The sequence below is a fragment of the Esox lucius genome, chromosome 8 (genome assembly GCF_011004845.1).
Source record: "Esox lucius isolate fEsoLuc1 chromosome 8, fEsoLuc1.pri, whole genome shotgun sequence".
NCBI lineage: Eukaryota > Metazoa > Chordata > Actinopteri > Esociformes > Esocidae > Esox > Esox lucius.
In genome coordinates, this window is record NC_047576.1 from 5,009,997 (window position 1) to 5,022,788 (window position 12,792).

The following is a 12,792-nucleotide window of genomic DNA, read 5'->3' on the forward strand; positions in this document are numbered from 1 at the left end:
ACGCTGACCAGTTAACATTGGACAGTGCATACAGGCCAGGTACTCTACAAAATGCAGACCAGTTAACATTGGACAGCGCATACAGGCCAGGTACTCTACAAAATGCAGACCAGTTAACATTGGACAGCGCACACAGGCCAGGTACTCTACAAAACGCTGACCAGTTAATATTGGACAGCGCACACAGGCCAGGTAATCGCCATTAGGTAACCACAATGCAGGAAAAATTATGATCTCACTCGACGTTCCTGATCTCCAGCGCAAATAGTGAAATGGGCAGCTATCCCAGGCAGACTTGTCAGGCTAGAGCTTTTAAAGCCTAAAAATCAAATCTAGATCCCAAATACGGCGATGTCTGGACTGCCAGCCTGGCTCGCACAAAGTACCGCCTATAGACACAGATGAAATATCATTACAGCTACAGAGCCACATAAGGTCTTCTTTGGGGTTAATCTATCTATATATATGCACAAACACAATCTTAACTGTTTATTTTATCGATTTATTTATTCATTTTTATTAATGTAGTTATGTGTTACTGTCTGTGTGGCAGGCATGTAAATTAAGAACATATTAAGGGACAAATGTTATTTACCATCTAGATATCAAATATCCGTGGGCGGTTAGCCAGACAGCCTGGCATGAGTAGAGACCTACACCATACTCAAACTCCTTACTCTCACATGTTTGAGAATACACCAACTCCTTACTTTCTTGCAGATATGCCCTGTGTTCAAGATGCAACGTTGTTTTGTATTGGGTTGTGTTTAGTGTGGACCCAAGGAATGGGAACATGGGAAACACACGACACAGCTGAAAGTAATGCCACATGTATTTTGAGTGTTAATTGTATGCATCATCCACACTTCATTTAACCCACGTCAAGTCTATTAAGAACCAATTGCAATTGAAATCTGAGTTAAATAGTGCAAGTAAAAGCTTAAAAAGCTGTTTAAAATATAGTAGGGATTACTCACTCTTTCACAGTGTGCACATTAATCACATAACAGACAGGTATTGTCCGAAGCCCCTACGCCATTTGTTTTTCCATTGGCATTAAATTGGAATATACTCGAAATCCAGGCCTCTAATAGTTAAAAGGACACACTAGGGCTTTTCTGAATTCTAACAATGTCATTGTAATAAGGAAGTGAGAGCATCCAGGCCAGTGCATTCTGGGACAGAACTTCCATTCTGCCAAGTGGATGATTTGGGTCAGTAGGCAATTGCATTCTGGGATCGTGGGGCAATGAAAAGGGAGAAGAAAGGGAGAGACAGAGATGGAGGGAGAGAGGGAAGGAAGGAACTAGAAAGACAGGAGGGAGAGTGACAGATAAACAGAGAGACAGACTTTTGTAAAATGACTTTGTTGTGTTAACAGTGATGCCTCTTTATTTAAGTAGATTGCTAGAGACAAAAAAGTTACACAATTTTGGACTTGCATAAACCACTGCGATCCAGAATATTATCACCACAAGGCATTCTTATGCAAACACAGAAAGCCAGACAGTGACCCTTTAGAGCAGTTTGCCCAGAAACAACAGCCTACATTTAACCAATAGACCATCAATTACAGAACTTAGACAAATCTAAATCTCCATCCAAAATACCTCCACTAATTATTGGAAAAATGATTGGCACTGCTCACTACATCGTGGCCTGCCATCAGAAGACAAACAGTGTCCGACAGACAAATCTGCCTAATTTATTCGGATATCCATTAGCTTTTGCTGAAGCAGCAGATACACATTGTGGGAAAGCTCAGACAGCCCCAACCTTCACAAGCCATTGCGGAGTGGATTAAAGTCGCTCATGTCCCCAAGAATCACTAAATAAAACCAGTATTTAACTTCCCAATTAGAACCTGCCTCCATTCGGGATGCTTCAACTAGGTTTGAACTCTGACGGAAGCTGCACATCAAGGCAGGAACTCAGACCATAGCTCTTATAACTGGGGGCCTAAAATACCTTTATTTTTTTATTTTCTCCGACTATACCTTTTCCAACCATGTCCCCTTCATTAATGAGTTTGGGAGCAAACCCCCTGCTTGGTTAAAAGGAAAAGTAACCGCAGATGTAGAATTACTTCTGAATGGCATTAGTAATCTGCTCTAAATGGTCATTTACCTTCTCTATGGAAACTGTAACACTTTGCTCCTGTAGTTAATACCCCATGAAGATTCTCCTCAGCTGCTCACCAGGCCACTTTAACCCACCGTTGTTCAACGTAATAAGAGTAACTCTCTCTATTACCAACCACACTTTTAAGAGGCTTTTAAGTCGATTCTGTACATCAGAGACTTTCAGAAAGACTTCTTTCAACTCCTTACATTAAAAGTGAAAAACATTGGTTTGTCCTTAGGGAATAGTTTCAGTAGCATCCATTCTTTATCCCGAGATATTATCATTAATAACAGACGATTGCATGATTACAAAGTCATGATTAGAAACTCCCTTGATTTCCAAGTTGTTGATACAGCACATAGTAAAATGTCTGTCTTTCAACGTCCAACTTACCCTGTCCCTGGCAGAAGCATGGATGAGGGGAAAAAAAGTTCCTTATATGCTTCCATGGTGATGTAATTTATACGCACAAGAACAGGCAACATTTTCAATCGGAAATTGAAATCTCGTGGCTTGGACACCATTTTAGTGTTGACCATCCTTGGTCCAGATGATAATTGAAAAGTGCATAGGTAGGTGACGCACAGCAAATGGCACCCTATTTTAAACGTGATCCGGTCAGACATAGTTCACTAGGGTTCCATTACAGACACCCACAAACGAAAGCATGGTGAAGTATAAGCCATTTGAAGTTTTCCAAAAACCTGACTGCTCTCTTAACCCTATGCAGGGTCTCCTCGCCGCATACAATTTTAAAACCGAAGATCTTTCGCATATTATTGTGGGACTAATCTGTTTATGTTTTCATGAGAAAGATCTGAATGCCTTCTCGACTGTGATCGGCTTTGGTTTCCAGAGCATAAATCCTGAATGCAAGGTAATATATTATTCACGTACGCGATTATCACTCTCCGATACTCCCACATATAAACTTTTACGTGCCCCTGGGGACATTAAATGTTAATTGATTTTTCTACAATCCGATTTTTCCCCCACATACTAACAACTGAATCATAGTCGGGCCAGGGCTCGGGCCAGGGCTCGGGCCAGGGCTCGGGCCAGGGCTCGGGCCAGGGCTCGGGTTGGGGCCAGGGCTCGGGCCAGGGCTCGGGTTGGGGCCAGGGCTCGGGCCAGGGCTCGGGTTGGGGCCAGGGCTCGGGCCAGGGTAAGGGTTGGGGCCAGGGTAAGGGTTGGGGCCAGGGCAAGGGTTGGGGCCAGGGCAAGGGTTGGGGCCAGGGCAAGGGTTGGGGCCAGGGCAAGGGTTGGGGCCAGGGCAAGGGTTGGGGCCAGGGCAAGGGTTGGGGCCAGGGCAAGGGTTGGGGCCAGGGCTCGGGCCAGGGTAAGGGTTGGGGCCAGGACTCGGGCCAGGGTAAGGGTTGGGGCCAGGGCTCGGGCCAGGGTAAGGGTTGGGGCCAGGGCTCGGGCCAGGGTAAGGGTTGGGGCCAGGGCTCGGGCCAGGGTAAGGGTTGGGGCCAGGGCTCGGGCCAGGGTAAGGGTTGGGGCCAGGGCTCGGGCCAGGGTAAGGGTTGGGGCCAGGGTTCGGGCCAGGGTAAGGGTTGGGGCCAGGACTCGGGCCAGGGTAAGGGTTGGGGCCAGGACTCGGGCCAGGGTAAGGGTTGGGGCCAGGGCTCGGGCCAGGGTAAGGGTTGGGGCCAGGGCTCGGGCCAGGGTAAGGGTTGGGGCCAGGGCTCGGGCCAGGGTTGGGGCCAGGGTAAGGGTTGGGGCCAGGGTAAGGGTTGGGGCCAGGGTTAAGTTTGGGGCCAGGGCTCGGGTTGGGGCTCGGGTTGGGGCCAGTCCCATTTCTCCCTAACAGAAAACGACTCCCAAGTGACCTCATATTCCCTTCATAGTGCAGGTTCATAGGGATTTGTCACCATATCGATCTTTTATAAACGTTGCATTGTTAAAATGTTAGTCGACACCTAGTGTTTACAATTTTGCTGAGAAATATAGCCCCGTTTAATTTATACCAGGGCTTCCCTGGCCTCTGCAAAGTATGTAATAAAGGGAAGAGTGTGCCATGTAGGAAATTGTTTATTTCCATTAGTGTGGAGGGTTAATTAGTGAGTGAGCGATTTCTGACCAAACGCCCCAATGAGCTTCCAGTCAAGACTACTTCCTGGCACCTCTCGTCTTATCAGAGGATATAGTGATAGCAAAGTATTTTGGGAAATATAAGAATTTCCTAATAAGCCATACAGGGAAAATAAAATCAACTATCAAGCATATACCAGTCAAGGCCCAAACACAGACAGGAATATTCACATTCCCCACAGAAGGGGAACACAGTGACACTGAGTCGTCTTGATAGACATTTACAGACCAAACTAAAATGGCTGCTGTTTACACTGCAGCACTCAGAATAATCTCAGTGTCCAATCTTCCCTCTATCGGCTCTCAAAGTCTCAATGGTAAAAAGCTGCTAAGAACCTTTAATGAACTCTAATACAGCAATCAGGAGATAGACAGGCAAAAAAAGAAGGCAATCAAACCACTTAATAAAATGATGCTCCTCATTAAAGAAGACAGATAATCTCTTCATTCTTGGCATCCTAAACGGATCCTCAAACTAACTGCTCTTGTTAATCCCGCTTTTGGTTTCATTGTTGACTAGAAATCTCCTTCCAAGACCTAAGGGTGTAAAAATATATCAAAGAAATCTCTATCCAACCTGGGAATGGGGCAAGGTAATGTCTTCAATTGAGGACAGTCAAAGAGAAAGGACTGTGATTAAGCCCTTTAACGAGGTTTTAGTGCATCGCCAATAGCGTCCTATTCCCTATATAGCGCACTACTTTTGATCAGTGTCTGATGTGACATAGGGCACAACTTAACGAATAGGCGGTCTGTTCGAAATCAGCTTAAAGGAGTGCTGGAGTTCACTGCTGCTGATGGTGGCGGATGCTGACGAAGTGCTAGTCTGTGAGGGTTGTGAGAGGACCTTTTGTTGCCGTTAGTAAATACTACTGTATACTACTGTATTGTTAAACTTGATAAGGAAATGCACTGTAGAATCCTTCCCAGAAATATATATTTTAAAGGAAGTCTAGAAAAAACTAGGAAATGCCAATGGATCAGGTAAAAGAAGCTGAGAACTATTATGTTTTCCTTTTTTAAACAAATCAATATAAATATGCATAGCTTTCTTCAATTATTCAAGACAAAAATACAATATTGCTTTTTTAAAGAGAAGGGGTGAAAATGCAGTGCTTTGGTTATGCCGTTTTCCTTAATTTTGTATATAGGTTAGGCAATTTAGCTACTGAAAGAAAGTCAATACTGGCTAACACTATTTAAATGTATAAAATAATGTTAAGATAAAAAGCTACAATGTTTAACTATAACGTAATACATGGGTTTAGTATATAGGCTAGTAATGCATTGGTTACCGAAATACAAAATGGTTTGAGGTACTACATGGTAAATACAAAACGGTTTGATGTTCTACATGGTAAATACAAAACGGTTTGATGTTCTACATGGTAAATACAAAACGGTTTGATGTTCTTCATGGTAAATACAAAGCGGTTTGATGTTCTTCATGGTAAATACAAAGCGGTTTGAGGTTCTACATGGTAAATACAAAGCGGTTTGAGGTTCTACATGGTAAATACAAAGCGGTTTGATGTTCTACATGGTAAATACAAAGCGGTTTGATGTTCTACATGGTAAATACAAAGCGGTTTGAGGTTCTACATGGTAAATACAAAACTGTTTGTTGTTCGGTTGTACTACATAGTAAACACAAATAAGTTTGGCGTTAAGATGTTCTACAATGCAAATATAATTGTGGCATATTGGTTGTGCACAAGGCCCACCTGCTGTAAGATCTGATTAAGCAGAGACAAACAACAACTAGCCAAAGCCTTCAGCCCATGAAACATCTACAAGCCTCAAATTGACGCCAGAAGCCTTGGCGGCTCCGAATGCAAAGCTTGAGGGCGTGTTGGCCCCAAATGTAATTTTTACGCTCAAGTCTCCACCACAAATCGTATAGAAATGATACAGAAGCATGATTTGGGGCAGAAATGCTCCGTTGTGTTTGATGTCTTGAACAAAACAGTTGCCTTTATAAAATGGGTGATTTGCCATGTTCAGTTCCTCCGTTACTACGGGAACACTGCTATAAATCCCTGATTCACAGACGTTTGTTCGGGTGTGCAGCATGTTGTCATGTTCAGAGGAAGGAAGGTTATTCGATGTTACTAAATGTTTTTATTGAAGTATAATCCATTGTAGTTTCACAACTTCATTCAAGAGGTAAATAATGACTAGAACTGCTTTGAAATGATTTCCGAAAATAGCGTCTAACATGCAGTTAGATGTTAATTTTAGCATATACCATAGTTGACAGAAGACTAACACCTCCCCGCTGATATATTGGGACAACTTTGTAACACTGTCATTAACCCATCCAAGTGGAATAACGGGTCGGGCGTCTGGCTTTCGATCCTAACCTGTCGGGTTCTTTGCGGTGGACGTCCATGCACATTAAAAGGGTCAAGTCTTACAATTATTCTGTTAAATATATTTTGACATTCATGGTAGGACAGAGTGGGCATTAATAGTAGGGCGGCAGCTATAAAAGGACAGAGCGGACAAGGACAGCCAAGAGACACAAATTGCAAAGTTGGAGGGGGGAACTGAACCAGGGTCAAAAGGTTAATTTGCGCATCATTGTTGGCAGTTACCACTAGGCCACAGGATCAGTTGGTGTCAGTGACAATTATGTATGGTCTGGGAACGCAACTTTTACACTCGCTATTAGATTTTTGACCAAATACAATGTGGGCAACAAAAGGTTTATTAATGGAACTAAAGTGTATTCAGGGAATACCAAGCCTGTTGCCCTATGCACGGAATGGCCCTCCATATTAACTTGGTGTTAATATACCTCTGAAGGGGCAGCAACTGGTTGACTTGGGATTGAACATTCATGACTGGTTGTTGCATGGCATTCGCAGCTGCTTATTCGCCATAATCAGGACGTTGTCGAAAATGGCCCACTTCGTCCCGAGCCTGAATCGCGCCTCTCAGCCTCACACTGCACGGATCACCTGGCGACGCTACATGTCTACGGGAAATGAATGCAAGCGGCGTTTCCACAGCGCATAGTCGCGCTAGGTGAATCTTAAAATTTAGACGAGACCAGCAGGAGGACGTCAGCCCCAAGGCAGACAGAGCTCTGGGTGGACATGCAGAAGGCCTCGCCAGGCACTTGGACGCCTCCCAAATGGAACCCCGGTCCCTTTAAAGTGCACTTCTGCTGACCACGGCACATGGGGATTTGGTGTAGCATAGAGGGAATAGGGGACCAAGTGGGACACGGAGTTGCGCAACGTCAAACTGAAGGTAATCAGATTATCAACACCATGCTATCATTAAAGTCTGCAACATCCTCCCCTACAGCCATTTTTAATCCGTTTAGGATTTTACCTATTCCAGCTACTTTCGCTGGCAGCCCGGCTTGCATTGAGAAAATGTTTTTCATCTCGGCGTCCACATATACTGTCAGGGTGGAAAACGTTTGATGTGGGAGAGCAGCAGCCACAATGGTGACGGTCAGAGTCAGCTTGTGTCTGTCAATGTTTCTGTCAGTCTTTTTATTTGATTTTTGTTTAGGGAAATCCAACTGACTCACGCGTCTCATTCCAAATGGTGAACGGGGAACGAACAATTCACCAGTCAACAAGATCACACAAAGCATGGCCTCTCTCTTTGTACTGCTTGTGTAAAAATAAATATTGACCATTGCTTGGTTTATTAATTAAATAAATAATATTAATTTTAGATTGCCATTGTCCTACCATATGAATTGTTTTAACATCAAGCAATTTCTTTCTCTATTTTAGAACACATTGGGGATATTGGAAAAATGTATTTGGCCTTTAGGCAACTCCCATATTGTAAATAAATAAACCTTAATAACAAACAAATACGTACAAGTAAATAAACTGAATATATGTACAAGTAAATAATCTGAAGGATTTAGGTCAAAGCTTTGTAGTGACTGAACTGCATTAGAATGTTATTGGAAGATTCAGGAAAACGTGAGGAAAAATCATCAAGTGAATATAGAGTGTAGAAAACACATGGCTTTGAATTGAGATGTTGCCACAGTTCCTTTTTACGTATCCCACACAGCTGGTGAGTGTCATGGGGGGAAACTGAGTCATATATTTAATTAAAGCGATGAAAATAGAGATAAAACCGTTTGAAAGACATAAAAATGTAGGTGAATAGATGGCATTTTCACACCTCCAAATTTGTGTCTGGTGTTTGAATGGTTTGAACTATTGACTACTGTGATTGCTTCAATTAAATGCATTAACAGCTAAGTAGGAAAAACTTGCACAACTCCTGCTCTATGAAGGAAGTGTCAATGACACGGAAGAGCACCGGTCCACAAACCACTCTCTGAAAAGCGCTGATTTACAGGACCTTAGAGGTTCAACCGACCCTCTCCTACAGGATACAGTGATGAGTCTTACATGTGAGTATTACATGTGATGAAGGTACACTCTCCATCAAAGCGAAAACATTCCTGAAGGATCTTTTAGGGGTTGTCCAATTTAAAACCGTGAGAGAATCCCTTGAATTTCTACAAAGAACTCTTTTGACTATGTCTCCCGGCTGGCCTGGGAACGCCTCGGTGTCCCCCCGGAAGAGCTAGAGGAAGTGTCTGGGGAGAGGGAAGTCTGGGCATCCCTGCTTAGACTGCTGCCCCCGCGACCCGGCCCCGGATAAGCGGGAGAAGATGGATGGATGGATGGAACTCTTTTGAAAAACTTATTAGGGTTGAATGACAAATGGTTGCATTTAAACAAATGTCATTTTAGAAATATGAGTCAGGTAGTGTTTGTTTGTAGATAGTGACTTACATTTGTGCTTTTTATTTTTGTACATTTCCAACAATGCATTTGTGAGTTTAATGCTGTGTATACACGAATCATGGTTTACAATCATGGTTTCGCTGCTGTGTCTTTATGGATCAAAGTTTACCTGTGTGGATTGTATGCTGTGTACTTATGATCACAGTTCACATGTGTGGATTGTATGCTGTGTACTTATGATCACAGTTCACATGTGTGGATTGTATGCTGTGTACTTATGATCACAGTTTACATGTGTGGATTGTATGCTGTGTACTTATGATCACAGTTTACATGTGTGGATTGTATGCTGTGTACTTATGATCACAGTTTACATGTGTGGATTGTATGCTGTGTACTTATGATCACAGTTTACCTGTGTGGATTGTATGCTGTGTACTTATGATCACAGTTTACCTGTGTGGATTGTATGCTGTGTACTTATGATCACAGTTTACCTGTGTGGATTGTATGCTGTGTACTTATGATCACAGTTTACCTGTGTGGATTGTATGCTGTGTACTTATGATCACAGTTTACCTGTGTGGATTGTATACTGTGTACTTATGATCACAGTTTACCTGTGTGGATTGTATACTGTGTACTTATGATCACAGTTTACCTGTGTGGATTGTATACTGTGTATATACAGATCATCTGTGAGTTGTATGCTGTGAATACAAACATTTTGGCAGTATTTTATTTGTATACAATACTAACAATTGAGCTCAGATCAATTGAGCTCAGCCCTATTGAACAACATATCTTAAACTTGACATATTTTTTTTTTTTTTTATATTTAGAAAATAATTGCTCACTCAAACTTTAAATCTACCTCTGGGGTAAATAAATAATCAACACATGCCAAAACCACCTACTCTCTAAATCAGACCCCTAACATGAAGCCTGCAGCCATCACATCACAGAGAATATCAAGACATATATGCAATTCCATCACACCAAAGTTAAATCCTCCATTTATCAATCACTACACAACATCTGTGAAAATGAAGTAATTCATTCTATAGTTTACAGTTTTCAGAAACCTAACTGAAACAGGGGGGATTAACCTCTGAGAATATAAATGTACTTCAAAAGCGTACACATTGTGATCATATCTACTGTGAAGCATGTAAACATGTCCACCTCTTAGGCATTTCAAAACAGAACGAACAGAACCAACAGAACGAACAGAACCAACAGAACGAACAGAACGAACAGAACCAACAGAACCAACAGAACCAACAGAACCAACAGAACCAACAGAACGAACAGAACGAACAGAACGAACAGAACGAACAGAACTCCCAGTTCCGTGGTCCCATCCATTCCATAGATATACGCTGTCGTGTATTTAGCGAAACAGTGCGTACCACGCCGAAAAAAACAGGGAACCAAGAATAAACACAGCCATGTCGTATGCACACAGCCTTCCCAGAGTAAGGCACTAAAACCTGTCAGAGATGAGGTAAGACTGCTGGATCTACTGACACTGAATTAGTATTGAAGGATTCCAAGGAAGATAGTCTATGTGAAGAAGGAAGCACCTCTCCACAGCAACCTACAGCGGTCGCCGCTGACAGCTCTCCGGTTGGGAGTCTGGGCCCTGGTCAACATTAGAGACCTCTACATGGAACACGGTTCCAGTGACCAGGTCAATAACATTCAGGTCATCTAACAGACGGTCCTATCCAGATCGCCAACTGCACTGAACCACCATCCGTGAGGTAATGTTACTTAACAACCACAATAAACTTCCTAAGTCATTCAGCAGAAGCTCTTACACCGAGCTTCTTTCCCCCCACCACTTCTTTAACTGGTCACCTGAGGAAATCGAACCCGCGACCCTGGCGTCGCAAGCGCCACGCTCTACCAACGGAGCTACACCGGGGCCCACCAATTCCGTTCCATTCCACACTGAAGTACCATCCCAGACGCACTGTAGTTTAACACCACAGAAAACTACCGTCCCTGATATAAAGTAGTTTAAATTAACACTGCGGCAGCTGAACTGAGAACAGCGTACAGAATTATACTTACAGTATCCCGATGTGATTCTCCTCAGAATTCAGAGCCTCGGTCTACTCGGTTGATAGCAGCTTACTTGGGGAAGGAAAGATCCTCTGGTTCTATCTGTCTCACCCTCAGCAAGCCGCATGCAGCTCCAGTGACTCACATCCCCTCTCCTCCTTCCACCCTCTCCCCAACTTCTCAGAGCCACAGCGAGCTAAACATCTCCAAATATGGTGAAGAAACGAGAGAAAGATTTGAGGGCAAAAATCGATTCCACTTTGCTTTTAGGCCTGGAATGTCACATAGCAAAAAAGGCTGAAATCACAGAGAGGCCCAATGTCAGGCATGCTCTGTCCCATTCACCAGTAAAGGTAAGGTCTTCGTCACAGAGTTGTGTAGGCCTAGGAAGAGCAATATAGCGAGAAACACAGTGCGTTTTGTCTGCCCCGGTCAAGGAACTCAAGGACACCTGCGAACAACAGAAGCCAATCACACGTCTGAGTTTGGACATAAAACAAATGCTCAGACTGGATAAGATGCCCGGGGGCCTCAGTGGCGCAGCGGTCCCAGACACTAAGTCACTGCCTCGGAGCACAACTACGTCGTTTGGTCCAGGATTCCGACACTGGCCGGGAGTTCTGCAGAGGTGCAGATTGGCTCAGCAGCGAACGGGTCACATGGGTTGCCTTGACGCATAGTTCAATGGTTGGGCAAAGCATTGCAACGAAAGAGCAGAGCGACTTCGCAAGAAACGTCTCAATCTTCGTCTCAGTAAGTAGCAGCCTCCAACTCAGCAGTATTGAGGACAGTCTCCCGACACCTGTCTGTATCTGCAGTACTGAGGACAGTCTCCCTACACCTGTCTGTACCTGCAGTATTGAGGACAGTCTCCCTACACCTGTCTGTACCTGCAGTATTGAGGACAGTCTCCCTACACCTGTCTGTACCTGCAGTATTGAGGACAGTCTCCCTACACCTGTCTGTACCTGCAGTATTGAGGACAGTCTCCCTACACCTGTCTGTACCTGCAGTATTGAGGACAGTCTCCCTACACCTGTCTGTACCTGCAGTATTGAGGACAGTCTCCCGACACCTGTCTGTATTTGCAGTATTGAGGACAGCCTCCCTACACCTGTCTGTACCTGCAGTATTGAGGACAGTCTCCCGACACCTGTCTGTACCTGCAGTATTGAGGACAGTCTCCCGACACCTGTCTGTACCTGCAGTATTGAGGACAGTCTCCCGACACCTGTCTGTATTTGCAGTATTGAGGACAGCCTCCCTACACCTGTCTGTATCTGCAGTATTGAGGACAGTCTCCCTACACCTGTCTGCATCTGCAGTACTGAGGACAGTCTCCCTACACCTGTCTGTACCTGCAGTATTGAGGACAGTCTCCCTACACCTGTCTGTACCTGCAGTATTGAGAACAGTCTCCCTACAGCTGTCTGTACCTGCAGTATTGAGGACAGTCTCCCTACATCTGTCTGTACCTGCAGTATTGAGGACAGTCTCCCGACACCTGTCTGTACCTGCAGTATTGAGGACAGTCTCCCGACACCTGTCTGTACCTGCAGTATTGAGGACAGTCTCCCTACATCTGTCTGTATCTGCAGTATTGAGGACAATATGCCATTCAGAGATTGATAAAGAAAAAAAAAATTCATCCATTTTAGAATAAGGCTGTAAGATAAAATGTGGTCTGAATACTTTCCAAATGCAGTGTATAATCCCAAGCAGGAAATATCCGTTAGCCTCTGATTAAAATATAAGTAAAATAATT

General features: G+C 43.8%; 1 protein-coding gene across 5 annotated transcripts in view; it reads right to left on the reverse strand.

The window, feature by feature from the left end:
• The window catches only part of lpp (LIM domain containing preferred translocation partner in lipoma), a 170,343-nt gene that overhangs the window by 154,290 nt on the left and 3,261 nt on the right, over positions 1-12,792 (reverse strand). Inside the window, exon 1 of one of the 5 annotated variants that reach the window (XM_010871260.5) lies at positions 11,037-11,218. The exons of the other annotated variants lie outside the window; for them this stretch is intronic. The gene's annotated coding sequence lies outside the window, so the exon portion shown is untranslated. Of the gene's footprint in view, positions 1-11,036; positions 11,219-12,792 lie in introns of those variants that run through there. 5 annotated transcript variants of the gene reach the window in all.